Raw genomic sequence first — 20,193 nt, 5'->3', positions numbered from 1 at the left:
AGCTGACTTGGATATTCACCTCTAGGGAGTGATGGAGCTGAAATTAGGATCCAGGTTTTCAGATTCCAAAGGTAGTAAATACACTACTTTAAATAAATGTCAGAACTTTCAGACTGTAAAAACAAACACCTGGTACTTTAAATATAATAGAGAAGTTAAACTGAAAACTAAGCTTGAATCTGAAAGCTGTGTGGTTTCAACCACCTCTTCCCTAAAAAAATCAATCACTTATTTTTATTAGTTGGAGGCTACTTTACAATATTGTAGTGGTTTTTGTCATACAGTGACATGAATCAGCCATGGATTTACATGGATTCCCCATCCCGATCCCCCCTCCCACCTCCCTCTCCACCTGATTCCTCTGGGTCTTCCCAGTGCACCAGGCCCGAGCACTTGTCTCATGCATCCAGCCTGGGCTGGTGATCTGTCTCACCCTAGATAATATACATGTTTCGATGCTGTTCTCTCTAAACATTCCACCCTCACCTTCTCCCACTAATAAAAACAAATGGAAAAAAAAAAGTAATTGGGAAACTTCATACAAATTAAAAAAAAAAAAAACCAAAATACTTATTAATTCCCATAGTTCATCCAAATGGAATTTCATTAGGAAATGATAAACAAGAAGGAAAAATGTAATTTTACCAGGTTTTTATCCAAATAAAAAGTTTCTTTTCAATAAGAAAAAAAAAATCAATCACTAGACACACTTCCTCTCTTAAAACTCCTCGGAATACCACAGAAGTCCTAGAATTTGAGAAATCAACTAATCCAGACCCTTAAAGAGATGAGAAAATTGAAGCACAAGACACATGACTTGCTCTGAGTCTCCCATTACAACATAGTGTGTCTTCTCAGGCCCACATCAACAGAATTCAAAAACGTTTAAGAATTGGTAGAGACAGAATGGACAGCTGACTGGGTAATCTGTCCAACCTCAGTAGAGCCCTGAGGTTCGACAGCCCTTTTGCTCATCTGCTCATCTCTGGTGGCCCTCTTACTTTTTCCATGACTGCTACTCCAAACTTTTAACACTCTTTGGAGTGGCTTGCTTCAGGGCGGGAGGCACTGAGGACAGACAGCAATGCATGCATGGAACCTCTTGAAGGAGGTCACCATTATCTTCATTCCCTCCACCATTGTTTGGCCTCAGGTCAAGCAACAGAGAAATAACACAGCTCTGCCCATCAACAGAAAATTGGATTAAAGATTTACTGAAGCATGGCCAAGCCCATCAGAACAAGACCCAGTTTCCCTCTCAGTCAGTCTCTCCCATCAGGAAGGTTCCATAAGCCTCTTATCCTTATCCATCAGAGGGAAGATAGAGTGAAAACCACAATCACAGAAAACTAACCAAATTGATCACATGGACCACAGCCTTGTCTAGCTCAATGAAACTATGAGCCATGCTGTGTAGGGCCACCCAAGACGGACAGGTCATAGCAGAGAGTTCTGACAAAACGTGGTCCACTGGAGAAAGGAATGGCAAACCACTTCAGTATTCTTGCCTTGAGAACCCCATGAACAGTATGAAAAGGCAAAAAGGTATGACACTGAAAGATGAACTCCCCAGGTTGGTAGGTGCCCAGTATGACCCTGGAGAAGAGTGGAGAAATAACTCCAGAAAGAATGAAGAGACAGAGCCAAAGCAAAAACAACACCCAGTTGTGGATGTGACGGGTGATGGAAGTTGAGCCTGATACCGTAAAAAGCAATATTGCATAGGAACCTGGAATTTTAGGTCCATGAATCAAGGCAAATTGGAAATGGTCAAACAGGAGATGGCAAGAGTGAACATCGACATTCCAGGAATCAGTGAACTAAAAGGGACTAGAGTGGGTGAATTTAACTCAGATGACCATTATATCTACTACTGTGGGCAAGAATCCCTTAGAAGAAATGGAGTAGCCATCATAGTCAACAAAAGAGTCTGAAATGCAGTACTTGGATGCAATCTCACAAATGAAAGAATGATCTCTGTTCATTTCCAAGGCAAACGATTCAATATCACAGTGATCCAAGTCTATGCCCCGACCAGTAATACTGAAGAAGCTGAAGCTAGATGGTTCTATAAAGACCCACAAGACCTTCTAGAACTAACATCCAAAAAAGATGTCCTCTTCATTATAGGGGACTGGAATGCAAAAGTAGGAAGTCAAGAGCTACCTGGAGTAACAGGTAAATTTGGCCCTGGAGTACAAGATGAAGCAGGTCAAAGGCTAACAGAGTTTTGCCAAGAGAACGCACTGGTCATAGCAAATACTTTCTTCCAACAACATAAGAGAAGACTCTACACATGGACATCACCAGATGGTCAATACCAAATCAGATTGCTTATATTGTTTGCAGCCAAAGATGGAGAAGCTCTATACAGTTAGGAAAAAAAAAGACCAGGAACTGATTGTGGCTCAGATCATGCACTCCTTATTGCCAAATTCAGACTTAAATTGAACAAAGTAGGGAAAATCACTAGACCATTCAGGTATGACCTAAATCAAATCCCTTACAATTATACAGTGGAAGTGACAAATAGATTCAAGGGATTAGATCTGATAGACAGAGTGCCCGAAGAACTATGGATGGAGGTTCGTTACACCATACAGGAGGCAGTAATCAAGACCATTCCCAAGAAAAAGAAATGCAAAACGGCAAAAGGGTTGTCTGACAAGACCTTACAAATAGCTGAGAAAAGAAGAGAAGCTAAAAAAAAAAAAAAAAAAAGAAGAGAAGCTAAAAGCAAAGGAGAAAAGGAAAGATACACCTATTTGAATGCAGAGTTCAAAAGAATATCAAGGAGAGATAAGAAAGCCTTCCTCAGTGATCAATGCAAAGAAATAGAGGAAAACAACAGAATGGGAAAGACTAGAGATCTCTTCAAGAAAATCAGAGCTATCAAGGGAACAGTTCATGCAAAGATGAGCACAATAAAGGACAGAAATGGTGTGGACTTAACAGAAGCAGAAGATTTTAAGAAGATGTGGCAAGTATACATAGAAGAACTACCCAAAAACAACTTCAGGACCCAGATAATCACGATGGTGTGATCACTCATCTAGGGCCAGACATCCTGGAATGTGAAGTCAAGGCTTCACAAGCCTTAGGAAGCATCACTACAAACAAAGTTAGTGGAGGTGATGGAATTCCAGTTGAGCTATTTCAAATCCTAAAAGATGATGCTATTAAAGTGCTGCACTCAATATGCCAGCAAATCTGGAAAACTCAGCAGTGGCCACAGAACTGGAAAAGGTCAGTTTTCATTCCAATCCCAAAGAAAGGCAATGCCAAAGAATGCTCAAACTACCACACAATTGCACTCATCTCACATGCTAGCAAATGCTCAAAATTCTCCAAGTCAGGCTTCAAGTGTGAACCGTGAACTTCCAGCAGTACGTGAACTATGAACTTCCAGATTTTCAAGCTGGATTTAGAAAAGGCAGATGAACCAGAGATCAAACTTCTAACATCTGCTGGATCATAGAAACAGCAAGAGAGTTCCAGAAAAACATCTACTTTTGCTTTATTGACTATACCAAAGCCTTAGACTGTGTGAATCACAACAAACTGTGGGAAATTCTTAAAGAGATGGGAATACCAGATCACCTGACCTGCCTCCTGAGAAATCTGTATGCAGGTTAAGACCCAACAGTTAGAACTGGACATGGAATAACAGACTGGTTCCAAATCAGGAAAGGAGTACGTCAAGGCTGTTTATTGTCACTCTGCTTATTTAACTTATATGCAGAGTACATCATGCGAAATGCCAGGCTGGATGAAGCACAAGCTGGAATCAAGATTGCCAGAAGAATTATCAATAACCTCAGATATGTAGATGACACTACCCTTATGGCAGAAAGCGAAGAACTAAAGAGCTTCTTGATGAAAGTGAAAGAGGAGAGTGAAACAGCTGGCTTAAAACTCAACATTCAAAAAACTAAGATCATGACATCCATTCCCATCACTTCATGGAAAACAGATGGGGAAACAATGGAAACAGTGACAGACTTTATTTTTTGGGCTCCAAAATCACTGCAGATGGTGAATGTAGCCATGAAATTAAAAGACGCTTGCTCCTTGGAAGAAAAGTTATGACCAACCTAGACAGCATATTAAAAATAAGAGACATTAGCTTGCCAACAAAGGTCCATCTAGTCAAAGCTATGGTTTTTCCAGTAGTCATGTATGGATATGAGAGTTGGACTATAAAGAAAGCTGACTGCCGAAGAATTGATGCTTTTGAACTGTGGTGTTGGAGAAGACTCTTGAGAGTCCCTCGGACTGCAAGGAGACCCAACCAGTCAATCCTAAAGGAAATCAATCCTGAATATTCATTGGAAGGACTGATGCTGAAGCTGAAGCTCCAATACTTTGGCCACCTGATGCAAAGAAAAGACTGATGCTGGGAAAGATTGAAGGTGGGAGAAGGGGACAACAGAGGATGAGATAGTTGGATGGCATCACCAACTTGATGGACATGAGTTTGAGTAGGCTCCAGGAGTTGGTGACTGACAGGGAAGCCTGGCGTGCTGCAGTCCATGGGGTCACAAAGAATCAGATACAACTGAGTGACTGAACTGAACTGGAGTCCTCTAGCCCACTCTATCCTTTGATCATTCTGCAGATAACTCATTCATTCAGAAAGGAAAATATTTTTTTTAGAAAGGAAAATATTAAAAAAGAAGAAATCATAAAGCATTAACAGACCCTATAAGGTAGAAATTATTAAACTTTGAAGTCAATATATATCTGAATTCCAGATTTCTTCAGTTCCGTAAAGGTGTCTTTGGGAAATTTAATCTCTCTGAGCCATACGTCCCTTCAGCTGTCAAATGGGAATATCCAACCAAGCTATGGGCTTCCCAGGTGGCGCTAGTAGGAAAGAAACCGCCTGCCAATGCAGGAGACACAAGAGACATGGGCTCGATCTCTGAGTCAGGAAGATCCCCTGCAGGAGAGCATGACAACCTACTCTAGTATTCTTGCCTGGAGAATCCCATGGATAGAGGAGCCTGGAGGGCTACAGTCCACAGGGTCACAAAGAGTCAGACGTGACTAAGCAAGCATGCACGCACCCAAGTTATAGAATTTTTGTAAAATTAAATGAAATAGCACACAGAAAAGTGCCTAGATCAGTAGGTACAAAATAGGCTGATGGGAAGACTTCTCTGGCAGTCCAGTGGTTGACTTTTTCTTCCAGTGTAGGGACTCCAGGGTCAATCCCTGGTTGGGAAGATGAAATCCTAGGTGTCTCTCAGCCAAAAAAAAAAAAAAAAAGAACCAAAAACAGAAACAATATTGTAACAAACTAAAAATCAGCTGTTGGTAACTTACTCCAAATTCAACTTTCACTTTGATAATTTCCAAATATATCTTCTTCTATCCCTTCTTCATGTTTCCTTTTCAAGGATCACCTCTCTATGAGCTTTGATTTTATCTCCTCCCAAGGTTTCTCTATTATCTTCCTTTTCTTTTGTAGATCTTCAGTACCTGCTTCTCCGCTGGTTCCTTTTCTTTCCTTTAAACATGTCAAGTCTCTCTTATCTTTTAAAATCAAAACAAAACCAAAAAAAAAAAAAAGCTCTCAATCTTACCTCCTATTTAGCACTTATGCTAAATATGCTCCTAAACTCTCTAATCTATCCTGAAAATAGCAAACAATTAGCTGTCAAAACAGATCAGATTATATCAATTTCCTGCTAAAAAACTTTTGATGGTTTAGCAATTCCTTAATCATAAAAGCTAACGTCATTTTTTTCTTTTTTTTGGGGGGGGAGTGCAGACCTTTGCACAGTTTACAGGATCTTAATTCCCCAACCAGAGGCTGAATTCAGGTCACAGCAGTAAAAGTGCTAAACCCTAACCACAGAGCCAGCAGGGAGCTCCCACAGCCTGAAGTCTTCAACAAGCACTCAGAATCTCTCAGCATGTAGCCATCAAATGTTCCTTTCACCAGACATTGCACTTTGCAATTCTCAGTCCCACTGGTCCAGAGACTCCTAGGAACTGCATAACTTTCTAGAATGATGTGCATATGCTTGCTCATAAGCACTTTTCTGGGATGAAAAATCTATTGCTATTCTCAAATTTTCTAGAGGAGGAGGGGTACCTGAATCAAAAAAAAAAAAGTAAAAACCAACTGTAATTACCTTTAGCCATATCAGACACACACCTTATACTTTAGCATCTCCATTCCTATGCTCAGACTGCCCCCTCTGGCTGGAATAACTTTAACTGTTCTTATTAATCCCTCCAGAACAAGCTCAAAAAAAAAAAAAAAAAAAAATTAACTTCCTCTCTAATGCCTTCTTTCACTGTCTACCAGAACAGAATCATTCAGTCCCTTATCGTATCAATATAGCACACCCCTATTTAACACTCACTAGAGTATTAGGTGTTGTAATGTTATAAGCTTTAAGGCAGAAGCTATATACCTTCATACCTTTGTACCGCTGGAACATAGCCCAGGTCCAAGCACATGATGGGCAAAACAAAAATATCTGCTGAGTAAAAGATCCATTTTAGCACTCAACTGTTGTCTATTTTTGTTACTCATTCACTCAATCACCAAACATTTATGAAGTTCCAATGCAATACCTGAAGCTGTGTGCTAAGCAGTAAGGATGTAGATTAGGGCATGGCACCTGACATTAAGACAGTTATTAATAACTGTGACAATATAGAATAATAATAAGCTGTCTTATTTGATAGGTGCTGTTTAAAAAGGCCTACATAAAGGGTTATGGTAGCCCTGTAAAGATGTGTCTAATCGTCACAGGTTTACCAATGGGACATCAGGTTCTCTCAGAACAGAGAATCCAGCCATTCTGTCTTTTCTTTACAAACAACTTTCCTCCAATGGTCCTTTCCCTTTTCTAATAGTAGTAACAGTAACTTACCACAGGAATGTGGAAAGGTACAATGCAACCAAATTTTTATCCTACTTGATTCTGGAAACAATTCAAACTAGGTAGAATAGGAATCATTACACTTATGGTAAAGATGAGAAAACTAAAGATCAAAGAGCTTACTGCTCAAAACTGCACACTAAATAAGAGAGGATTTATTTAATATTTATTTACAGTCTTACTACTACATTCTCACCACCGCCACCACCACACCCCCACCCAATCCACCCCTAATCACTTTGTAAGCCCCAAAGAAAAAAGATTTTTGTTCTCATTGCTTTCTTCTCAGGCACTGCAAAAAAGTTTAAAACACAACAGGCTCTCAATAAATATTCATTGACTGAATTGATGTGAAAGAGAGTAGACCAACAGCAAAAACACAAGGTAAAAAAAACTCCTTTCCATTATGATGGTTTAATAAAAGATTTAAAGCAGGCTTCTACTAGTTAGAAAGGCTAGACTAATTGTATTGACTCAATTCCACTGGCATGTAATGCATTTTATCTAAGAAGAATTTAAGGAGGTGAAGTAGGTTTCTATTTCTGATGTCACATTCATGGCATGTACTGACATAAACCCAAGGCTCACACTGCAAGTCTGAGACTGATCAAAAGGTTTTCTTAAGAGCAAGAACTAAAAAGCACTTTCTTGTGTCATGACTCTTTGACTAGAAAAATATCTGAATGTCAGTCTTTCTTCAATAGCCAAAGCTGCTGTAAATATGTTCTCCAACATACTTCTTAATGTCTTTAAGCAAATATTAGTCAAAACCGTTTAGTAAATAAAACTTTGAATAACCATTAGTCAAAACCACAGCTCAATAACTCACCATCCTTTCCCACCTTCAGGGCCCCATAAAACTGCCATTCTGCCTAGGCACAAGGATCCCGGCAGACCACAAGACAAGGCGATGGAAGCAATGTTCAGCATGTCTTTTCGAAATGACATTGTTTGTGGTTCTAGCAACTCTTAAAAATCAGGTGCTCCAATTGAAAATACTTCCATTATTTTTCTCTGATATTTAAATTTCAGCAAATCACAAGCTGTTGCCGGTGTTATGATAAATAACTGAAATAGGTGTGAGTAATGTATGATAGAGTACTGGATCTGGAGTAAGGTTCACTCGACTGTATCCTACCCAGGTTAACTTTGTGACCTCCAGCAAGTCACTTAACACTTCAGAGGCTGTAAACGTAACACTTTATAGCTGTAAAATCAGAGAACCACCATCTCGAAGTGAGAATTCAATCATATAATGCAGGATTTTCCTGGTGGTACAGTTGGTAAGAATCTGCCTGCCAATGCAAGGGACACGGGTTCAATCCCTGGTCCGGGAAGATTCTATGTTAACTCGGAGCAACAAAGCCTACAGCCCATGCTCTGCAACAAAAAAGCCACTGCAATGAGAAACCCTCACATGGTAACGAAGAATAATAGCTCCCCACCCCCCCACTGCAACTAGAGAAAGCCTGCACAGCATAGCCCAAAAAAAAAAAAAAAAAAAAAAAAATTATATAATGTATATGAACTACTTTTAAAAAACAGCACTGTATGAATTCCCTGGCAATCCAGTCGTTAGGACTCTGTACTTCCACTGCAGGGGGGGCATGGGTTTGAGCCCTGGTAGGGAAGCTAAGGAGAAGGCAATGGCAACCCACTCCAGTACTCTCACCTGGAAAATCCCATGGACGGAGGAGCCTGGTAGGCTACAGTCCATGGGGTTGCTAAGAGTTTCAGACAGGACTGAGCGACTTCACTTTCACTTTTCCTTTCCTGCATTGGAGAAGGAAATGGCAACCCACTCCAGTGTTCTTGCCTGGAGAATCCCAGGGACAGGGGAGCCTGGTGAGCTGCCGTCTATGGGGTCGCACAGAGTCGGACACGACTGAAGCGACTTAGCAGCAGCACCAGCAGCAGAGGAACTAAATCTTGCAAGCCAGGTGGCGAGGCCCCCCAAAAAGGCACTGATAGCACTGTCATGTTTGAACAAATAATTAACAGTCAAGTTTTAGAGTAATTCTGTGGTTGCTTCTTCAAAGCAGAATCAGAAAAACACAATCCCCACTCATTAAAAGATTACCAATCGAACATTTCCTATTTCCAGTAGTCAGATATGGATGTGAGAGTTGGGCCATAAAGAAGGTTGAGCTCGGAACAACTGATGCTTTCAAACTGGGGTGCTGGAAGAGACTACTGCGAGTCCCTTGGACAGCAAGGAAATCAAACCAGTCAATCTTAAAGGAAATCAACCCTGAATATTCATTGGAAGGACTGATGCTGAAGCTGAAGATGCAATACTCTGGCCACCTGATGCGAAGAGCCAACTCACTGGAAAAGACCCTGATGCTGGGAAAGACTGAGGGCAGGAGGAAAAGGGGAAGACAGAGGACGAGATCGTTGGATAACATCAGAAACTCAATGGACATGAATTTGAGCAAACTCCAGAAGACAGTAAACGGCAGGAAAGCCTAGCGTGCTGCAGTCCAAGGGGTCGCAAAGAGTCCGACCAACTGGATTTAGCGACTGAACAGTAACAAACCCCTACACAGTATCAGTAACACAATTTGGGATTCTCAGCGGTAAATCACTTCTATTAAAAGACTTAGCTTTCTAGAAGCCACTAGGTTTCTGGTTTCTCTATAAAGCAGGTCCTTCTACTAATGGACGTCTGCTTTCAACTTTTGTTTTAAGCAGAAGTAAAACGTGGGATTTGCGGGGAATAGAGGGCGGGTTGGATGAACTACTGTAGACTTTTTTGCGTGCTGTGATGAAGAGGCTGCTCGCTGCCCTAGAAATCACTTTCTCTTCTCCAAGATTCTAAAGGTATGTGAACTACCATTCTGGCCACTCGCACAGGTTCTGTGATTTCCTCGATCACAGCCGTGACCCATACAGACAGAGCAGCAAATCCGATCCTTTCCCGGTTTCTCTGGGAGCGGGGCTCGCTTCTTTCCCATAGGCCCATCCCCCTATCGAGAAAAATGCCTGGAGGAGATTAGTGTCGTGAAGCTCCTGACATCTAAGAGTTGGACAATAAACTCGAGGTTTTCGGCAGAAACTCCGTCTGCCTCGCCTGTTCTCCGAAGCCTTCGAGCTGCCCAGCTGGGATGCAGAGGTATGAGGGAGGGCAGGTTTGAAAAATGGACTTCGACCCGATCTGGTTACAGTGGCCGGATTCCCAGGGACCAGCCCCCCATCACGGAATGGCCCGGCGAGCTCCCCCGAGGAGGTGACTCCACGCCCGGGCACAAAGGGGCGCAAAGCTGCCGAGACAAAAGGGCCCCGCCAAGTCGGTGGGCGGAGAGGGCAAACCCGCGCGGGGCGCGCCGCAGGCGGGGAAGCCACGGGAGACGGTTGTGGGAGGGCGGAGGAGGAGGCGGCGGCCATCGCCCGCCCCGCCCTGGCTCGAAGCGACCCCGGCCCGGCCGTTACCCTCGCCCGCACCGCAAGCCCCTCGCGGAGCCGAGAGCGCGGCCCGAGCCTACCCGGCACCCGCAGGCCGACCCTGCGCACTTCCCGCTCACTTTCCTATACTCGCCAAACTCACCCGGGGCTCCGCCGCCGCCGCCTCAGCCTCCACAGCAGTTTCCCCCGGAAATCCTACCTGGCCTGCCGGCCGCCAGGCTGCAGCCACAGGCTTCGGCCCCCAGGAGGGGGGAAAGGCAGCGGGAGGGACAGCGAGGGGTAGGAAGTGCCGCCGCGGGGGCTCATGGGACTTGTAGTCTCCGGGAGGAGCCGGCTACAGCGGGGGCCGGACAAAATGGCGGGAACCTGTCTCTCAGCTCTGGGCTGGTCGTTCCCAGGCGTCTCTCAGCCTGCGCCGCCCGCTGCGTGTAAGAGAGGCTGGGGGCACTTTTCCTGGTCCGGGGGAGGACAAAGGCATTTGGACTTGGAAGGAAAGAGTTCAGTACTGGGCTCCAGGGGGTGCTCAGGGTGCAGGTGTGCTCTTAAATCTGTGTCCAACCCCTGTCGGCTGAATTTCTGTTATGAAGTGAAGTGAAGTCGCTCAAGTCGTGTCCGACTCTTTGCGACCCCATGGACTGTAGCCTACCAGGTTCCTCCTTCCATGTGATTTTCCAGACAGGAATAATCTTACCAAAGTGGTGGCGTGTGGGGTTGGGGTGAGGGGGTGTGAAACAAGACTATTGAGGGTCAGTTTGAAATGCAGTACACTTAAAAGCAAGTTCTCCTCGATTTTTATGCATAAGGAAGAAACCCAGGATTCCTTTTTATTATCTCCTTCAGCCGCTTAAGGCCAGTCATCCCTGTTCCTTATCAGTTTTCCCACTACTATCTAGGGGAACACACCATCACCTTTCCAAATTTCTTTAGTTTCAGGCCTCTAGGCAGTCCACACCCTTCAAACACCTTCCTTCCCACTGCCAGAGGATCTTTCTAAGTGCCAAACCCATTGTGTCTCAAATAAGCTAGACCTAAATGTAAAACTTTGAGCTACAAAACTTCTAGAGTAAAGTACAGGAGAAAATTTGTGTGACTTTCAAACACACAATAAAGGAGACAAACTGATAAAACTGCACATCATCAGACTTAACATTTCTGCTCTTTAAAACACGGTTATGAAAATGAAAGGCAAGCCAAAGACCTGGGTGAAATGGTAGCAAAACCTATAGCCAACAAAGGACTAGTATCCACAACACACAAAGAACTCTTTCAACTCAAGACAAACAGCCTAGTTAAAAAAGAAAAAAAGATTTGAACAGAGACACTTTATCAAAGATGATAAATGGATGGCGAATAAATGCATAAAAGATATTAAGGAAATGCAAATTAAAACCACAGTAAGATAACATTACACACCCACTGAAATGGCAAACATTAAAAAGACTGGCAGTTATCAAGTGTTAGCAAGACTGTAGTGCAACGGGAATTCTCATTCATTGCTGGTGGAGTTGTAAGATGATACAGCCACTCTGAGAAACAGTCTGGCAGTTTTTTTAAAAATTAAATATACATCTACCATATGGCCCAACCATTTACCTACATTAGGTATTTACGCAAGAAAATGAAAGCGTACATCTGCAGAAAGACTTGAAGGTGAATGTTCACAGCAGCTTTATTTGTAACTAGCCAAAGACTGGAAACAACTCAAATGTGCTCCAAAAGGTAAATGAAGGACTTCCCTGGTGGTCCAGTGGCTAAGACTCCATGCACCCAATGCAGAGAGTCCAGGTTCAATCCCTGGTCAGGGAACTAGATCTGACATGTTACAACTAAGTTCTCATCTGCAACTGAATGATCCTGAGTGCCGCAAGTAAGATGAGGCACAGCCAAGTAAATATATGTATATCTTAAAGTAAATGGGCATTTCCCTGATGGTACAGTGAATAAGAATCTCCCTGCCAATGCAGGGGACACGGGTTCGATCCCTGGTCTGGGAAGATTCCACATGCTGCAGAGCAACTAAACCTGGATGCCACAGCTACTGAGCCTATGTCCTGCAGCTACTGAAGTCTGTGTGCCTAGAGCCTGCACTCAGCAACAAGAGAAGGCCTTGTAATGCGAAGCCCTTGCACCGTAACTGAAGAGTACCCCGCTTCTCTGCAACATAGAAAAGCCAGCACAGTAACAACGACTCAGCCCAACCAAAACATAAATAAATAAATTTATAATAAAAAAGTAAATGAATATACAATTGAATACTCTTCAGTAATAAAAAGGAATGAGCTACTAATACATATGACTTAATGATGAATCTTAATTACTGAGTGAAAGAAGTCAGACATAAAAGTATATCTGATCTGGTTACATTTACATAAATTCTAGGAATTATCCTGAGGAAAAAAAACAGAATAAGTGGTTACCTGGGGCCAAGGAAGCAGAAGCACAACAGGGTGGGATAATAAAGGAATTGAGGAAACTTTTGGGGTGACAGGTGTTGACTGAAAAAAAAAAATGCACAACATAAAAGTTGACGTTAATGTTTTATTTGGTGGATAAAACTGAGGACTTCACCCTGGGACACAATATCTCAGATAACTCTGAGACTGTTCTGAAGAGGCAAGGAGGGAGCCAGGATATGCAGGAGTTTTTGCAACAAAGACTGAGTAGTGGGAACATCAAAAGATTCAGTTCAGTTCGATTCAGTTCAGTTGCTCAGTCGTGCCCAACTCTTTGCAACCCCATGGGCTGTAGCACCCCAGGCTTCCCTATCCATCACCAACTCCCAGAGCTTGCTTAAACTCGTGTCCATCGAGTCAGTGATGCCATCCAACCATCTAATTGTCTGTTGTGCCCTTCTCCTGCCTTCAATCTTTTCCAACATCAAGGTCTTTTCTAATAAGTCAGTTCTTTGCATCAGGTGGTCAAAGTATTGGAGCTTCAGTTTCAGCCCTTCCAATGAATGTTCAGGACTGATTTCCTTTAGGATTGACTGGTTTGGTCTCCTTGTTGTCCAAAAGACCCTCAAGAGTCTTCTGCAACCCCACAGTTCAAAAGCATCAATTCTTCTGTGCTCTGCTTTCTTTACGGTTCAATTCTCACATCTATATATGACTACTGGAATAAACATAGCTTTGACTAGATGAACCTTTATATGCAGAGTAATGTCTCTGCTTTTTAGTATGCTACCTAGGTTGGTCATAACTTTTCTTCCAAGGATCGAGCGTCTTTTAATTTCATGGCAGCAGTCACCACCTGCAGTGATTTTGGAGCCCAAGGAAAGAAAGTCTCTCACTGTTTCCATTGTTTCCCCATCTATTTGCCATGAAGTGATGGGGATGGATGCCATGATCTTAGTTTTCTAAATGTTGAGTTTTAAGCAAACTTTTTCACTCTCCTCTTTCACTTTCATCACAGGGCTCTTTAGTTCCTCTTTGCTTTCTGCCATAAGGGTGGTTTCATCTGCATACCTGAGGTTATTGATATTTCTCCTGGCAATCTTGATTCCAGCTTGTGCTTCATCCAGTCCAGCATTTAGCATGATTTACTCTGCATATCATGCATACCCACGCCTGAGGTCAGGGGCGGCGGCCGAGAGGAGCAACCCCACGTCCAAGGAGCAGCTGCTGCGAGGGCATAGGAGGGCCGAGACGAGCTACTCCACATTCGAGATCAGGAGGGGGAGCCAGGAGGAGATACCCCTCATCCAAGGTAAGGAGCAGTGGCTGCGCTTTGCTGGAGCAGCTGTGAAGAGATACCCCACGTCCAAGGTAAGAGAAACCCAAGTAAGACAGTAGGTGTTGCGAGAGGTCATCAGAGGGCAGACACACTGAAACCACAATCACAGAAAACTGGCCAATCTGATCACAGGACCACAGCCGTGTCTAACTCAGTGAGACTGAGCCATGCTGTGGGGCGCCACCCAAGACGGACGGGTCATGGTGGAGAGGTCTGACAGATTGTGGTCCACTGGAGAAGGGAATGGCAAACCACTTCAGTATTCATGTCCTGAGAACCCCATGAACAGTATGAAAAGGCAAAATGATAGGATACTGAAAGAGGAACTCCCCAGGTCGGCAGGTGCCCAATATGCTACTGGAGATCAGTGGAGAAATAACTCCAGAAAGAATGAAGGGATGGTCACTCTATGACCCACCTCCCAGAATATTGGAAATAAAAGCAAAAATAAACAAATGGGACCTAATGAAACTTAAAAGCTTTTGCACAACAAAGGAAACTATAAGCAAGGTGAAAACACAGCCTTCAGAATGGGAGAGAATAATAGCAAATGAAGCAACAGACAAAGGATTCATCTCAAAAATATACAAGCAACTCCTGCAGCTCAATTCCAGAAAAATAACTGACCCAATCAAAAAATGGGCCAAAGAACTAAACAGACATTTCTCCAAAGAACACATACAGATGGCTAACAAACACATGAAAAGATGCTCAACATCACTCATTATCAGAGAAATGCAAATCAAAACCACAATGAGGTACCATTACACGCCAGTCAGGATGGCTGCTATCCAAAAGTCTACAAGCAATAAATGCTGGAGAGGGTGTGGAGAAAAGGGAACCCTCTTACACTGTTGGTGGGAATGCAAACTAGTACAGCCACTATGGAAAACAGTGTGAAGATTTCTTAAAAAACTGGAAATAGAACTGCCATATGACCCAGCAATACCACTTCTGGGCATATACACAGAGGAAACCAGATCTGAAAGAGACATGTGCACCCCAATGTTCATCGCAGCACTGTTTATAATAGCCAGGACATGGAAGCAACCTAGATGCCCATCAGCAGATGAATGGATAAGGAAGCTGTGGTACATATACACCATGGAATATTACTCAGCCGTTAAAAAGAATTCATTTGAGTCAGTTCTAATGAGATGGATGAAACTGGAGCCCATTATACAGAGTGAGGTGAGCCAGAAAGATAAACATCATTACAGTATACTAACACATATATACGGAATTTAGAAAGATGGTAACGATGGCCCTATATGCAGGGCAGAAGAAGAGACGCAGAAGAACAGAACAGACTTTTGAACTCTGTGGGAGAAGGGGAGGGTGGGATGTTTCGAAAGAACAGCATGTATATTATCTGTGGTGAAACAGACCACCAGCCCAGGTGGGAGGCATGAGTCAAGTGCTCGGGCCTGTTGGGCTGGGAAGATCCAGAGGAATCGGGTGGAGAGGAAGGTGGGATGGGAGACCGGGATGGGGAATTCGTGTAACTCTATGGCTGATTCACATCAATGTATGACAAAACCCACTGAAAAATTTAAAAAAAAAAAAAAAAAAGACCATCCCCATGGAAAAGAAATGCAAAAAAGCAAAATGGCTGTCTGAGTAGGACTTACAAATAGCTGTGAAAAGAAGAGAAATAAAAAGCAAAGGAGAAAAGAAAAGATATTCCCATTTGAATGCAGAGTTCCAAAGAATAGCAAGGAGAAATAAGAAAGCCTTCCTCAGTGATCAATGCAAAGAAGTAGAGGAAAACAACAGAATGGGAAAGACTAGAGATCTCTTCAAGAAAATTAGAGATACCAAGGGACTATTTCATGCAAAAATGGGCTCAATAAAGAACAGAAATTATATGGACCTAACAGAAGCAGAAGATATTAAGAAGAGGTGGCAAGAATATACAGAAGAACTGTACAAAAAGGATCTTCACAACCCAGATAATCACGATGGTGTGATCACTCACCTAAAGCCAGACATCCTGGAATGTGAAGTCAAGTGGACCTTAGAAAGCGTCATTACAAACAAAGCTAGTGGAGGTGATAGAATTCCAGTTGAGCTATTTCAAATCCTGAAAGTTGATGCTGTGAAAGTGCCGCACTCAATATGCCAGGAAATTTGGAAAGCTCAGCAGTGACCACAGGACTGGAAAAGGTCAGTTTTCATTCCAATCCCAAAGAAAGGCAGTACCAAAGAATGCTCAAACTACTGCACAATTGCACTTATCTCACACGCTAGTAGAGTAAAGCTCAAAATTCTCCAAGCCAAATTTTCGCAATACATGGACCGTGAACTTCCAGATGTTCAAGCTGTATTTAGAAAAGGCAGAGGAACCAGAGATCAAATTGCCAACATCTGCTGGATCATAAAGCAAGAGAGTTCCAGAAAAACATCTATTTCTGCTTTATTGACTACACTAACATCTTTGACTGTGTGGATCACAATAAACTGTGGAAAATTCTGAAAGAGATGGGAATACCAGACCACCTGACCTGCCTCTTGAGAAACCTATATGCAGGTCAGGAAACAGCAGTTAGAACTGGACATGGAACAACAGACTGGTTCCAAACAGGAAAAGGAGAACGTCAAGGTTGTATATTGTCACCCTGCTTATTTAACTTATATGCAGAGTACATCATGAGAAACGCTGGGCTGGAAGAAGCACAAGCTGGAATCAAGATTGCCGGGAGAAATATCAATAACCTCAGATATGCAGATGACACCACCGTTATGGCAGAAAGTGAAGAGGAACTAAAAAGCCTCTTGATGAAAGTGAAAGAGGAGAGTGAAAAAGTTGACTTGAAGCTCAACATTCAGAAAACTAAGATCATGGCATCTGGTCCCATCACCTCATGGGAAATAGATGGGGAAACAGTGGAAACAGTGTCAGACTTTATTTTGGGGGTCTCCAAAATCACTGCAGATGGTGACTGCAGCCATGAAATTAAAAGACATTTACTCCTTGGAAGGAAAGTTATGACCAACCTAGATAGCATATTAAAAAGCAGAGACATTACTTTGCCAACAAAGGTCCGTCTGGTCAAGGTTATGATTTTTCCAGTGGTCATGTATGGATGTGAGAGTTGGATGGTGAAGAAAGATGAGCGCCAAAAATTGATGCTTTTGAACTGTGGTGTTGGAGAAGACTCCTTGGACTGCAAGGAGATCCAACCAGTCCATCCTAAAGGAGATCAGTGCTGGGTGTTCATTAGAAGGACTGATGCTGAAGCTGAAACTCCAATACTTTGGCCACCTCACGTGAAGAGTTGACTCATTGGAAAATACTCTGATGCTGGGAGGGATTGGGGGCAGGAGGAGAAGGGGACGAGAGAGGATCAGATGGCTGGATGGCATCACTGTCTCCATGGACATGAGTTTGAGTAAACTCCGGCAGTTGGTGATGGACAGGGAGGACTGGTGTGCTGCAATTCATAGGGTCGCAAAGAGTCGGACAGGACTGAGCAACTGATCTGAACTAACTCTGCATAAAAAAAATTTTTTTAAAAATTAAAAAAAATTAAAATAAAATAAATAATTAAGGTGACAATATACAGCCTTGATGTACTCCTTTCCCAATTTGCAACCAGTCCATTATTCCATGTCCAGTTCTGTTGCTTCTTGACCTGCATGCAGATTTCTCAGGAGGCAGGTAAGGTGGTCTGGTATTCCCATCTCTTTAAAAATTTTTCACAGTTTGTGGTGATCCACACAGTCAATGGCTTTATCGTAGTCAGTGAAATAATCAAGATTATTGTTAATTAAAGAAAACCAGATGCCCCAAGGAATTTAGTGGTTTTCTACATATGGGAAGATGAAAGAGTTTGGGCCCACTGAAATCATTTCTTTGATCAGCACTTCAGGTTTCTAGGGCTAGCATCCTGTGCTTTCTCATCCCGAATTGCCTCGGGGTGCTAGATGGCTGGCGGGCATCTTGTCTCTTTCCTGCGTTCCCTCGGGGCTTACCATCTAGGAGACTTGATGGCAGCAACATCCTTTGTTTACTGATATGACAGGCAATAGTTTTCATTCACACAAGTGTGTTAACTTTCTTTTTTTCTTTTTTTTTTTTAACTTTCTTGATTATGGTTATGGTTTCAAAGGTATATGATGAATTTTAAATAAACCGTAACTGAGAATTCTGACTCTGGGGCTCTCACTGTCGAGGGTGCAGGTGCAATCACTGGTGGAGGAGCTGAGTTCCCACAAGCCTCACAGTGTTGGTGGGGTGGGGGGCGGTGATAAAACATAATTCATCCAACTGCATACTTTAAATATATGCTGTTTATTGTTTGCCAATTATATGCCACCAAACCTGAAAAATAATATAATAAAAAATTGTTTTAAGAAAAGGAAAACTTCTTCAGTGGCTTCCCAGTACCCTAAGACAAAAGCAAAAGTGAGGAGATGTGGATTCACTCCCTGGGTTGAGAAGATCCCCTGGAGAAGGAAATGGCAACCCACTCCAGTATTCTTGCCTGGGAAATCCCATGGACAGAGGAGCCTAGCAAGCTACAGTCCATGGGGTCACAGAGTCGGACGTGACTGACCGACTAAGCGTACACAATAATGGTGGTAACAGTAGTAGTAACAGTAATAATGAAACTACTACTTTTTCTTAAACATCTGCCAAGAACCAACTATTTTACATATGTCTTAATTAGAATTTCCCCCAGAAAACCGAACACAAGACAATCGCTGCTACTTGGAACATGAGCTCAAGGATTTAATGTAAAAATAAAGAGTAAAATAGGGAAAGAAGAAAAGTCAACACAAAAATTCATCACCAAGATGTTTACTGCTGCGGGTGCCTGGGGCTAGATCCTACCACTGTCATCTGAGGATTTCCTAGAATGCTTCTCAGGGTAGTCAACCTGAGCGCTGTTACAAAGAAGCATTTATTCATTGACTCCCATCCCCCATTGGTTAGGATGGCCCAAGGGCATCAGCTCCCCTCCCACTTCCAGGTAGGCACTTACCAGTGTCTTACATCTGGTAAGACACTTACCAGTGTCTTACATCCTGGTTTAGGGAAAGTTCCAGAACAGACTGCAGAAGGAGCCAGGAGAGTTGAAGCCCCCACCCAACTGTTTTCTGCAGTTTCAACTAGAATCTAAGGTCAGACTGAGATGACAGGAGGCAAAAGAGGTCCCACACCATCTGTTGCAAGACAGATTTGCCCATTCTGTACATTCGAATCCATTCTATCATCTCATCTTCAGTCATAGCTGGCTACAATCTCATTGATGCTTATAATTCTTTGCAAAATGTACATTATCCCATATGCCTTTTGTGCCCTTTAACACACTATACTAAACTATTTGGATGATTCTCACAAATAATATTAAATGAAAGAAGCCAGACCAAGTAGTATATACTTGTATAATTTCACATAAATAAAAAACAAAGTAGGCAAAAATAGTCTGTTGAAAGCTGGGATAGCAGCTACCTTTCCAAGTGGAAAAGCAGTGTCTGGAAGAGGGTGAGAGGAGATTTTTTTAATGCTGATGGTATTCTGGGTTTGATCTGTATGCTGGTTACATGTGTATGTTCAGTTCGTCAAAATTAATCAATAGGATGTGTAAGCTTTTCTGCACACATATCCTTCTGATAAAATTTTTAAGTGGGAGGTGGCCCAAGCAAGTCCTCCCTTGTCTTCTGAGTGATGAATTAACAGTAAAGACTATTTCCAACGATTAGCATTTCTGGATTGGGGGCTTTGGGACACTATTGCAGCATAATATTAATTTAACAGCACAAACTTTGGCAACAGAGAGCTGTTCGGTCACTTTCTATTTAGGTGCCACTGGCCAAGTTATTTAAACCTATAAAGATTCAGTCTCTACACTCCTATTTCTATTCAGATCAAATAAAGTTTTTTAAAAGAATTCAGTTTCCTCATTTTACAATAGGAAACATAATACTAACAGTACCTAATATATAGGTTGGTGTGAGAATTAAAGTAACATATATAAGGTGCCCAGCATAATACCTGGTTAAAATAATAATATTTATTTATTATTACACAGTACCAGCTCAAAAAAAAAATAGTAACTGTTATGATGAGTAATATTAGTTTTCATCTTTCTATTTTTTTTAAGCTTCCAATTTTTCAGCAGGGAACACTGACACAGGCTGTAGGTGC

The 20,193-nt window shown here is 42.5% G+C and overlaps 1 protein-coding gene and 1 pseudogene across 3 annotated transcripts in view; both read right to left on the bottom strand.

The window, feature by feature from the left end:
- PHACTR4 (phosphatase and actin regulator 4) overlaps window positions 1-10,584 on the bottom strand; it is a 101,017-nt gene extending 90,433 nt beyond the window's left edge. For 2 of the 3 annotated variants that reach the window (XM_065930188.1, XM_065930190.1), the window contains exon 1: window positions 10,450-10,584. The gene's annotated coding sequence lies outside the window, so the exon portion shown is untranslated. The remainder of the gene's footprint in view (window positions 1-10,449) is intronic. The other variant, XM_065930193.1, reaches the window with a different exon arrangement.
- A 25-nt stretch (window positions 10,585-10,609) lies between these two features.
- LOC136164088 (small EDRK-rich factor 1 pseudogene) overlaps window positions 10,610-20,193 on the bottom strand; it is a 17,311-nt pseudogene continuing 7,727 nt past the window's right edge.

This window comes from Muntiacus reevesi, chromosome 3 (assembly GCF_963930625.1).
Source record: "Muntiacus reevesi chromosome 3, mMunRee1.1, whole genome shotgun sequence".
NCBI lineage: Eukaryota > Metazoa > Chordata > Mammalia > Artiodactyla > Cervidae > Muntiacus > Muntiacus reevesi.
This window is presented reverse-complemented; position numbering and strand designations above follow the sequence as displayed.